The sequence below is a fragment of the Lipotes vexillifer genome, unplaced genomic scaffold (genome assembly GCF_000442215.2).
Source record: "Lipotes vexillifer unplaced genomic scaffold, Lipotes_vexillifer_v1.1 scaffold469, whole genome shotgun sequence".
In the NCBI taxonomy this organism is placed as follows: Eukaryota; Metazoa; Chordata; class Mammalia; order Artiodactyla; family Lipotidae; genus Lipotes; species Lipotes vexillifer.
The window spans coordinates 3942963-3955399 of record NW_006788006.1 but is presented as its reverse complement, the minus strand read 5'-3'; positions in this window follow the sequence as shown (position 1 = coordinate 3955399).

The following is a 12437-nucleotide window of genomic DNA, read 5'->3' as shown; positions in this document are numbered from 1 at the left end:
GCAAAAAAAAAAAAAAAAAAAAAGAATCCAGCCTTATTCATTTAAGTAATCCCTCAGTGCTTTTATAGTTCTGAATTGAACTGGGATCAAAGAGCACCTTGTTGTCCAACCCCTTCATTTTATACGTGAGAAACTGAGGGGCCCAGAGGACAGCTGTGACTTGTTCACATCCTACTGCTACTTTATGGCTGGATCCTAAACTTGTATTGTCTTAATCTCACTTTTGGCCTCTGTGCAGGAAAGATAAAAAGGAAGGAGACCTATGCCCTTGAGTCATGCAGAGCAGAGTCATGTAAGAACCCCAAATTCCCTGAGCCTTATGTCTCTCTCAGGCAAGCTGGGAGAAGGTTCTGGATACAGCTCTAATAGAGTCCCCAAACTCAAGAGCAAAGGGCAAGTGGGGTCCCTGACCAGGGTCAAGGCCACCTAAATTAACTTTATCAAAGGGTAATTGCAAATAAAGTGAGGTTATTTCAGAGCTACTCTATGTAATTTCCAGACTGATCCCTGGAAATGTCAGGACCTATAATTAGATCTCACTTTTTATTTTAAGAATGCACAGAATTTCTCTGATTCTCTGGAAAAAAGCATTGCCTGGGGGCAGAGATGTTGGATTAAGCAATGTCCATGAAGTCTGGAATCCTAAACATAAACAGAAGTCCCATTTGGCTGGAAAATTGTATCCTTGAAGAATCAAAGGCAAATGGGCATTTGTCAGAGAGAGTGAAATACCCCACCAAAATGGATGACAGGAGCACAGCTTCTGACATTAAAAAAAAAAAGAGAGAGAGAGAGAGAAAGAAACAAAAGGAAAGAAGAGCACATGACCCATTCCAAGGATGGGCTTTCCTTTCCATGGTGGTAGCAGCGATTGCATCTTTCTGCATCAAGGCATGTCCCTTCCTGGTCTGGGAAATCATGTGGGCAAACTGGCTAAGTGACATTCACATCCAAATAGGGAAATGGGAACTGAGCCAGGTGAATGCACAGGCAGCAAGGAAGGCAGGGCCTCAACAGTAGTTAGAAAAATGATGACCTGGTGGGTGCTAGCTTGCAGAGACATTCTCTTGGTGTTTTGGCTTTGGACAAGGAAGAGTGCCCACTGACAATGAAGAATGACAGCTTGTTAATACCAGTGGAAAGGATACTAAGCACAAATATTAAAGCCTACTAGTGTCACTCAATGATAGTTGAAGTTCAGGTACAAACAGTAAAGTGCCCCTCCATCATTGCCTCCTAAGATTCTTGGACTGCCTAATTCATTTGGGTTTGACAAGCACTGTGAGGGTCACATATGTGAATTGCTAATCTACTGAAATTTGCATCCTTTGTCAGTGGTAAAAAGTCAGTGCCTGGGGGGAGCGATAAATTAGGAGTTTGGGATAAATTAGGAGTATGTTAATCCCAAACTCCTAATTTAACACTACTATATATAAAATAGATAAATAACAAGGACTTACTGTATAGCACAGGGAACTATACTCAATATTTTGTGGGGACTTCCCTGGCAGTCCAGTGGCTAAGACTCTATTCCCAATGCACGGAGCCCGGGTTCAATCCCTGGTCAGGGAACTAGATCCCACATGCCACAACTAAACATCCCACATGCCGCAGTGACCCAGTGCAGCCAAATAAATAAATAAATATTTAAATATTTAAATATACGTATATAGTAATAACCTTTAAGGGAAAAGAATCTGAAAAAAACCCTGATATATATCTATGTATAACTGAATCACTTTGATAACTTTGCTGTATACCTGAAACTAACACAACATTGTAAATCAACTATATTTCAATTAAAAAAAAAAAGTCTGTGCCTGTTTCCAGAGGGAAATAGACACCACCAAATCAGGAGGTTGGCCTATATGTCCTCATATAGCACCTGAATTATCCAGGAGTGGGGAGCAGGGTGTAGTTTTATTGGTGTTGGTTGGCTAGAAAATCTAGAATCAAGTCCAGATTGAGTTCAGGAGTCCTTTCAGTCAGATTTTTTTTTATAGATCTCTGGGTCAAAAAGCTGGACTCTAGTAACAAATCTTACCCAATTTGTACTGACACAATTAAGTGAAATTAGTGATAACCCTTTTCTGAGACAAAAAGTGTTATCTACACCTACATGCCTACAGCCTAGAAGACTTCTAAATCAAAACGGTGACTTCCCCAACCAGGAAGGAAAGCATTTCTGAATAGGAGAGAGTTCATCTTAGACACTCTGTATGCAGAAAGGAGGAGCTGAACGCAGACTTACTGCTGCGTTCAGAGAATTCACCTTGAGATTCTGTTGGATCTGAAGGCCTTTAGCATCCCAGACATGCATTTACACCTGAGCCTAAAACCCAGGTCAGGGCTTTCATCCTGCTGCATTTCGTATCCTTCCCTCGATCTTTCTCTGCCTTGAGACAACGGCCCTGTGCCCAGGGACTTAAGTGACTCCAAGTGGCATGTGTGTCATGCCTGTGGTCACAGCCCAGTGCTTTCATTCCCTCACCATTCTCTCCTCATCAGGCTGGTGTCTAATCCTGCCACTAAAATCTCTCTCTCAACTTAAGTTCTCTCTGAGAACTTAATGATTCCCATTCCAGGAACTCTTCTTGGTGTGTATTTTCTCTAAGCTCTAGCATCTAGAGGACACTCCCTCCTCCTTGAAATATCTTCCACTGGCTTGCAGGGAACTTGACTTTTCTGGTCTCCTGTTCAGTCTCTGTGCAACTTCTGCCTGGAAGTTCTGCCAGGCTGCTCATCTCTTGCCACTCTTTGCCCTCTATGTGTCATCAGAGAATAAATCCCTTTGTGGAGTGGGACTGTATAAGAACTCTAAGATCTGTATTTCCAGTCTGCCGGAGTTCCTTGTCCAGGGTCTCCTTTGCCTCCAGATGGTTCCACGAAGATGTGACTCAAACCTGACCAAATATCGGACCAAATTTGGTAGCTCTCTCTTTGACCCATCTCCCATTCTTTAAACTAGCTACACTTTGTCATTTTCTTTCTTTCTTTTATTTTTTTTCTTGCACAAATGTCACTTTCCCAGTGTTCCAGGATGAAAGCTCTTAAATCTTTGGAAGTTTTAACATCATTCTTCAAGCTCAAACTTAGTTGCTAAATGTTGTGATTCGCCCACTCACTTTTCTATCTACTCTTTTCAATTTCCATTGCTACCACCCATGCCTGGACTATTATGTGCAAATATCAGACTGATTTCTCTTAAATCATGGACCATGTGACACCCCTACACAAAAAACTTCAATTTTTATGGAGGCTGTATTGTATTGCTTTTGTAATCAGGAAGAAAAAAAAAAAAGAATTCCATCACCAAAATGTAAAGACTGAACCTTGGCTTAACATTTGAAGCCTTCTCCTTGCCCCTCCCTTTGCTACAGTTTCTTCCTGGGATGCTTTCTTCAGGAATGATACCTTATGTTGATTAGTGCAAAATTTCCTACACTGAATTCCACAAGGCATCAGAATGACTCAAGATATCAGTAGAGATTCTGTGATGAGTTTCCCTGCTTAAAAAAATTTTTTTCAGGACTTCCCTGGTGGTCCAGTGGTTAAGACTCCGTACTTCCAGTGCAGGGGGTGCAGTTTCGATCCCTGGTCAGGAAACTAAGATCCCACATGCCACATGGCATGGCCAAAAAAAAAAGTTTTCAACCAGAAGATTTCGCTAAACCTTTAATATTGATAATACATGTTGTTATGTTATATTACAACCCCCCTCCCTCGAGCACATGATGTTTCCTTTTCTTCTAAGAACACCCATCAATATCCTGGCGCTACTGTATAGCACAGGGAACTCTACTCAATTCTCTGTGTTGACCTAAATGGGAAGGAAATCCAAAAAAGAGGGGATATATGTATACATAAAACTGATTCACTTTGCTGTACAGCGGAAACTAACACAACATTGTAAAGCAATTGTATTCCAAGAAAAATTAGTTAAAAAGAAAAAATCCTGGTGAACTCACATTCAGTAGAATGTGGTTCATGGCTTGATTGGGGCTGCCTTGGCATGTTGCCCTTGTCTAAGCCAGCTTCTGCCTCCCTTATTGCATCTCCCTCTCTCGGGAGTTCTATGAGATCAAGGTACATTGCCCCATTTTGGAGGGGAGACAGTCGAGGCTCAGGGTGTTTTATTCAGCTAGGGTCACAAATAAATAAAACCAGAACCTAGGTTTCAATTCCAATTCTGAACAAAATCCAACTCCCGTACAGCCTTTCCACCTGCTGGGGCCACGAGCATGTTGGTAACTAACATTTTCTGTTTATAATCCTCATTTTTGTGCATTTTGTATTAAGTCACCACACAAAGTGGGTAGGCTGGATTGTTTTTCTTTCCTTCCTTCCTTCTTTCTTTCTTCCTTCCTTCCTTTCTTTCTTTCTTTCTTTCTTTTTCTTTCTTTCTTTCCCTTCCTTCCTTCCTTTCTTACTTTCTTCCTTCCTTCCTTCCACCCTCCCTCCACTAGATAATACACTCCCAGAGGATAGAGCTACATTCTTCAGTATACACATAGTAGATACACACACACATTCAATATATACACAGCGGACTACATTTAAACCATAAATGCCTGGGTCATCCGCCTTTTCTGAATGCATGCTCATCTCTCCCCTTCACATCCCCTCTTCTTTTAGATAATAGTGTGTTAAGGACTGTCAGAACCCAGAGGAAGTTAAGCAATCAGCTAGTCCATCTTCAACATTTCCCAAATGCAGAGAGGGTATGACTGAGCAAGCCCAGCATCAAGGAGAGAGCCAAGCTGGTCTCTTGGCAAAGCCAGCCCGAATCTCAAAGGCCACAGAGATTCGTGCACTTTCGTGGTTGTTAAACCCCAGTGGCAGAGCAGGCGGCATCCTGTCTCCTGTCTTGAGTGGAATTCAGGAGTCCCCAGGGAGCTCTGGGCAGTCGCAGGCCGCACCCCGTGGGTCACTCATGTGCCTTTGTGAGGGCAGTTTCCTTGTCACTGCCCAGCTGCTTCCTGCCTCCATGTTAAGGCCTCCAGGCCAGTCTGTGGGGAAGCAGCCATCAGGGCTCTCTGCCTTTGCCTTCCACCCAGACCAGACCAGGCTCGTCCTTCCTGCTGCTGTTCAACCTCTCATGCATCTGCTCACCAAGACCCTGGTCCTCTTTATGAGGATTTTCTCCTGGATTGTTGCCAAAGCATAGACAAGTGAGCCAGGAGAGAAAGACATCCGCCCAGACATATAGAAACTATAGAAATGTGTCTGATCAGCATCATTCTCCCTTCTTCCTCCCCTGTGGTGGGCATGGGGCTGGCACTGGGTGGGTAGCAGGGTGAGTGGTGAGGATGGAATGAAAGAGGATACTTAGTGCTTCCATCTTATTTTGTTCTTTTGTACGAGTAACCTTTCAAAACTTCCCTCATTCATTGATATATTCATTTATTCCACAAATATTTAATGGGCCTCTAAGGAGGGCTGGGCACTGTGGGGTAGAGCGCCGTGGGCGAAGGTGCCGGGGATGAGGCATCTCTCTCTCACCTTGACCCTCAGTTCTGCTGTTCCCTTCCCCACAGGCAGCCACTATCACCAGACTCTCAAATGTCCCTCCAGAGAGGTTCTATTCCATGTGCAGATGCATGGGGTCCACTTTGATTTTGTGCACACACAGAGTCATGGCGCACGTGCTCTGATCTTTTAAACTGAAAGCAAGTGTTCTGGTGGGTAATTCTCACCATGGAGGCAAGTTGCCACCCACAATCAGTGACCGGAACTGTTCTAGAATGTTCCTAAGAATGGAGCATCCTTAGCCCAACATGGCTGTTTGGTATAGAAAGCCCTAGAAACATCTGCATTGGGGCCCGAGGGGAAAATGTCCTTGGATCCTTGGAGTAGGCATATTTCTACGTGTCTTGGGTTAGGAAAGGCTGAATCACTACTTTTGCTTAGATCTGGAAACTAACTTATCTTCTTCCTAGTGCAGGAGTCACTAGTGCTCCTGGGTCTGGAAACCTTCACTCCTGCTCCAAATGATGCTGAGAGCTAGGGGCCTGCAGCTTAGGGGGAGATGGGGCTATTGCGGGAATTTCAGTGCAAGGGACCAGGTTCTCCACTGGAGCCGTCAGAGACCAGAATGGTCATAGTAACCGTTCTGGATGCTGTGGTGAGCAAGTCGAATGGGGAGGGACAGACTGACAGCAAAGTGAACAAGATGATTTCAACCTCTGGTGATGTTGATGAAGAAAAGTAACCAGGGATGTGACACAGTGACTGGAAAGGACTCCGGCCAGGGCAGGAGTTGGCAGCTTGTGAGCAGGTGGATTTGAGGAGAGAACTGAATCTTAACAAGGACTCAGCCTGGGGATGAGCATTCTGGGCAGAGGGGAGCAGTGGATGCCACAGCCCTGAGGGCACCGACCATGGGGCAGAGAGCAACTGGAGAGCTGGTGGGCAAGGATGAAGTGGGAGAGCTGATGTTGCAGGCCTGGGAGGAAGCTGGATTTTATTCTAATGGGAAGAAGTAAGCATGCTGCAAAGCTCTGTGAGCTCTGTTTCCCACTGGTAAAATTCCTTGTCTGGATTCGGTAATCTTCCAGCTCTCTGGTTTCATGCCTATGTTCTTTTATTCAAAGATGTTATTGAGCCTCCAGGGTGGCCAGATTTAGCAAATGAAAACATAGGATGGGGCTTCCCCGGTGGCGCAGTGGTTAAGAATCCACCTGCCAATGCAGGGGAAACGGGTTTGAGCCCTGGGCTGGGAAGATCCCACATGCTGCGGAGCAACTAAGCCCATGTGCCACAACTACTGAGCCTGCACTCTAGAGCCCGTGAGCCACAACTACTGAGCCTGCGTGCCACAACTACTGAAGCCCACGTGCCTAGAGTCCTTGCTCCACAACGAGAAGCCACTGCAATGAGAAGCCTGTGCACCACAACAAAGAGTAGCCCCCGCTCGCTGCACTAGGGAAAGCCCATGCGCAGCAATGAAGACACAACTCAGCCAAAAATAAAATAAATAAAATAAAATTTATTAAAAAAAAAAAGAAAAAGAAAACCTAGGATGCCCAGTTAGGGTGCATTTCAGATTAATGACCAATTCTCATGTAGTATAAGCTTATCCCACAGTGTCAGAGTATCTTCCATGTGCCACGGCCCCGCTAGGAGTCAGCTCAGCTTTGAACGATTTTCTTCACACAACCCCACAGCCTACTGCCTTCGGAGGAACTGGTCAGACATGAAGGCTAGAGTCTGGTGTGACTTGGGAGAGAGAGATTAACCGGCTTCAAAAATCCACCTTGGCCCCAAATTGTGACCTTGAACTGGCAATTCCTTTGGGTGCCCCAACTCTTGTTAGATGCCCACATGGCATTGATTAAAATGCCTTCGACGTCCCCTGCATCACAAACATGTATTGTGTTGTGTGGGGAGGTTATTTGGGTGGCCAGATATAGGTTCTGGCCTTTTTCATGAGAATTATGAGAAGGGAGGGTAGTGTGTTCGGCACTCACCCGTTATCCTCACCGAGGGTGTGACTGTGAGAGACCTGAGGTAAAATTTGAATGTTGGAAGGATCCAGAGAGAGATGATGTGGCCATGGGCTCCTTGTCCCATCATGGGGACTGAGTTGACACTGCCATGGGGTCTGTCGGTGTGCAAAGCCCACCTGGCCCTGTACTCTGCAGACAAGGCATGTGGGTGTTTCCACAGGGTAACCCTGGGCATGGCCTTTGGCCTTTCCAGAACACAGCCAGGCAGGGGCAAATAATCCCTGGAAAACAACCTCCCTAAGTCAAGGTTTTGGGTCTCAGGAAAACTAGATGCTGTGAGAGAAACAGATCCTCTGAATGAGGGTTTCAGGTGTGGCCCTGGTCCTGCGGGGACTTCCTTCTGTTGGCGCCAGAAGACAGAACTTTCTGGAGGCAGGAAGGACTTCTTGGAGAGATGAAGTCCCTTTTCCTGGGGTGGGGGCGCCTCAGGAAACATCGTGGTGGCTGCTGGGCAGGGTGTTAGGGGTACAGTACTCGGACTGGGGACCCAGCTCTGAGGGATCTACTCTGGTTAGTTCGTGGTGGTGTCAGGAGGGATCTGGCCCTTGGTCACCTGCTGTTGGAGTCCATGTTATCCAAGGGGATTAGTGACCCCATCTCTGTCATTGTCACCTTCTGACCCGTGCCCTTGCCTCAATTCAGCCGTGTCTGCATCACCACCATCCGAGTTCACTTCTGGGATGTAGGCCTAACTGTGGTAGGGGGAGAAGAAACTGAGGAGACCGGGGGACTTCGATCCTTCCCCTGGACTAGGGGGCTCAGTCACTTTCCCCATCCATCAATGTTCTCCTGGACATGACCCAGGTCTCAGCTGTGCTTGAGGTGGTGGTGGGCACAGGTGGCAGCCCCTGCCCTCCAGAATGCCACAGGCAGCCCAGATGCCCACCCAGCATCCTCTCTGGGGTGGCCAGACATGAGGGCTGTCCATTCCCTTCCCACAGTCTTGGTGGCCACGTAAGCAGAAGTTGGAAACGCCGTCTAGCTGCCCAGCTCTGACTGGCTTGGCTGAGGGAGTTCTCCCCTCTGTCCTGTCACAGAGCTCCCCCACCCCCCAGGTCCCCTGGTTGTCCCATCCTACAGTGCACTACTCCTCTCTCGCAGGCAGGACAGCACTCACTCCTATTTGAGGTCCATCATAGAGCTCCTGGTACAATGTCCACTCCCTGAGGGCAGGGACTTTATCTGGTGTGGTTCCTGCTGTGTTCCCAGCACCCAGTACGTGCCAAATAAATGTCTGGCAAGTAAATGAGGGAATGAATGGTGCAGCCCTGACACCTAGAGAACCATGGGGATCAGCGTCTCTGACCTACATGTTACGGGAGGGGAATTGAGAGGCCCTGAGGTAAAGGTCAGCCCACATACTTGCAGATAAGGACAGAGCCAGGGTACACTGGGGTCTGGTGACATCCAGCCCAGCCCTCCCAGCCTGCTTGCCCTGCCTGATGGGAACCCTGCCCGGGGTGTCCGCGCCCCCTGGCGGCTGAGGAGCAGGCTGGACCACCAGCAGCCGCTGGTGACACACAGATGACAGAGTGGGAGATTTACTTCCGGTTCACGTTACTTCTGAGCAGTTTGTACTTAACCCTTTAGGGGAGCGTTTGTGTTCAGAACCCTGCAGTAGCAGGACATCCTCCAAGGGCCACAGAGACACTCGCTCTGGGCGGAGCATGCCTAACTGCAGATGGAGCCTGAACTCCAAGCTGCACAGACACATGATGCTCAGAATTGTGGTTAGAAACAACGCTCAAAGCAAAACAAACACATGTTGACAAAGTGGTCCTCTTCTAAGGATCTGTCTTAGAGAGCTTTTCTGCATACACAACAGGGATAGGACGAACGAGTGCTGATCTCTCCCATAAACTCCTAATTTAGTGTAAGAATGTTGTGATTTTTAAAATGACATTTGTTGGACTTCCCTGGTGGTGTAGTGGTTAAGAATCCTCCTGTCGATGCAGGGGACACGGGTTCGGGCCCTGACCCAGGAAGATCCCACATGCCGCGGAGCAACTAAGCCCATGAGCCACAACTACTGAGCCTGCACTCTAGAGCCTGCGCACCACAACGAAGAGTAGTGCCCCGCTCGCTTCAACTAGAGAAAGCCTGTGTGCAGCAACGAAGACTCAACGCAGCCAAAAATAAATATATAAATTAATTTAAAAACATCAAGCCCCCAATAAAAAAAAAAAAGACATTTGTTGTAGCAGCTACAATGCAGAGAGTATCATATTTTTCACAAAGGGACTGTAATAGTCCCTTTATTTTCGAGTCCTTGAAAAAAGTATCAAAAAATATCAAAGTGCTAAGAAAATCAAATTCACATAGAAACAAATCTTTTCCATTTTTTCCCCAACCAACTGCATTGTAACCTCACCAAGTGAGCATGAATTTGTGGTGAAATACTTTTAAAATTGTCAGCAATCCCCGCTTCCCCTCTCAGACCCCCTGAGGACCAGCAGAGAGGGCGGTGGGGAGTGGAGAGGGTTGGGAGGGAGGGGCCTCCTCTGACCTGGGGTCAGCCTCCACTGGACACCTCTGAGCTGACTGGGATTTTATTAGGGGAAGAAGCCACCGTGGTTCAAATGGAAGAAGCCATGCGAGGTGCTGTACAGACGAAACATGGCAGGAATCTCCCTGAATAGCTTTCTTTGTGGGGAAATGTAACCCAAAGAGCTCAAGGAAGCCAAGGGGGAAGCCAATACACATGGGGAATACTTCAAATTCCCAGGCCCCCAGGAGCCCATCAGCCTGGGGGTGTAGGGTCCAGGCTCCCCTGCAGGACGGCAGGGACCTGCTGTTGGCATTTTGGTGGCGGAGGGGTGGGACTGGCCACAGTGACTGGGTGTTCTGACACATGCACATTGTGGGCAGGTGTCCACAGTGGCATCTGCTGGACCTGTCTGGAGTTGGCCCATGCGCTCTTCCCTCTGGGATGCCCCATGGACCTATACACCCTATGTCAGGCTTGGGCCAGGATGTTTCCCCAGTGAAACCCAGCAGCCACAAGGAGAGTGCCCCTGGCAGGGGGACAGGTGGGAGTGAGCACAGAATGTTCTGAGACCATTCAGGGAGGAGGCTGGGCAGCAGCCAAGTGGGAGACATGACTGGGCCTCAGACAGACGGAGAAGATGGCCAGGAATAGGCAGAGTGACCGGCAGGATTTCTGAGGATTGGGGATGTAGGTGTCCAAGGCTAGTAACAACCCTTTCCCCAGGCATTTGATGCTCGGGCCAGCTGCCCTGGCCACCTGCTAGCCTCTGTGAGGCCCATTCCTGTCTTCCCCTCAGTCCTGTGGCTGCCTCCCGGCTAAGTTCCTGTCATCTACTTCCCAAGTATGTTCCCTGCACTGTGTCATTGTGTGGAATCGCTCACACATCCAGTGGCCAGCAGTTCTGCCCTGGGACGACGGTCCAAAGGAGCCTTCAGAAGTGCCCCTGGAAGGGAGCAGTCAAGGCCACATGGGCATCATCTCGGGGCACAGGGACAAGAGCAACATGAGGGTCTTGATGCAGCATGAGTGGCAGCCTGGCACGATACATGCACCTTAAAAGCACGGCACAACCCAAGAGAATTGAAAACACGTTCAAACAAAACGCACAGGCGCATCCATAACAGCACTACTCACGATAGCCACAAGGGAAAAGCAACCCAAAGCCCATCAATAGATGACTAGATAAAATGTGGTCCATCCATTATCCAACAGAACATTATTTAGCCATAAAAATGAAGCACTGATACACGCTACAACGTGGAAAAACCTTGAAGACGTCAGGCTGAGTGAAAGAAAACAGATACAAAAGGACACATGATACATGATTCCATTTATATGAAATACCCAGAAGAGGTAAATCCAATAGTGACAGAAAGTAGATTAGTGGTTTTCTGGGGCTGGGGTAATGGGAATGGGGAGTGACTGCTAATGGAGATGGGGTCTCCTTTTGGGGTGATGAAAATGTTCTGGAACTAGACAGAGGTGCTGGTTGTACACAGTAAATGTATTTAGTGCCACTGAATTGTAGATGTTTAAATGTTAATTTTATGTAATGTGACTTTCGCCTCAAAAAGGAAGAAAAAAAAAAAACCTAGGCACACGAAGGCTGACCCATGAGTTTTCTAAGAACACAGGGAATAGAACACCAGGCAAGCAAGACTGTCTGTGGCGAGGGCCAGGACAGACAGTGCTGTGGGCCTTGCATGCCATGTCTCAGGGGTTTCCTCCCCTCTAGACAGGGCTGGACTGAGGAACATCATCATTAGAGGGGAAAAGATTCAGGTTTCCACCAGGTCCTCCAGTCCAGGGCATCGGGTTCTGCATCCTCACACTCTGTAGTTTACAGCAGAAATCTCTGTGGCCCCACTGGCTGGGCGGGGAAGGTTAGTCTTTGGGATGGCACATGTGAGGGGCAGACAGCACAACAAAGACACAGTGAGTGATGGCTCCCGCAAGTTATTTTACTTTGAATATATAGGAAAAGAAATCTACAAACGAGAAGCTATGTTCTACGGTTATGTCTTTTAAACAATTCTTGTATTTACAGAATTTTTTTTCCTGATTAAAAGCACCAGCTGGAGATACAGGCTGCTAAAAACATAAGACACTGCAAACCCATTAAAAGACCGTATGCCAAACACACTTACCGAAAACCCTTTAAGGAAACAAAGACAATGCAACCAACAAATTTACCAACCGTGCCAGGCAGCCCTTTCCGATTTCCCTGCCTGCGCTCCCAATAAATGGGACGGGGAGTGCTTACCCAAGGGGGAGGACCCGGGCCTCACCTATGGGCGACTGGGGGGATCCAACAGGGGAAGGCAGCTGGCACCTCCTGGACCAACGTCCCCAGAACCGTAGGCCCTGAGGGCCACCACTGCTCATAGGAGGAAGTGGGAGGCGCACACAAGGGGTCTGACCAGCTTTTTTTTTTTTTTTTT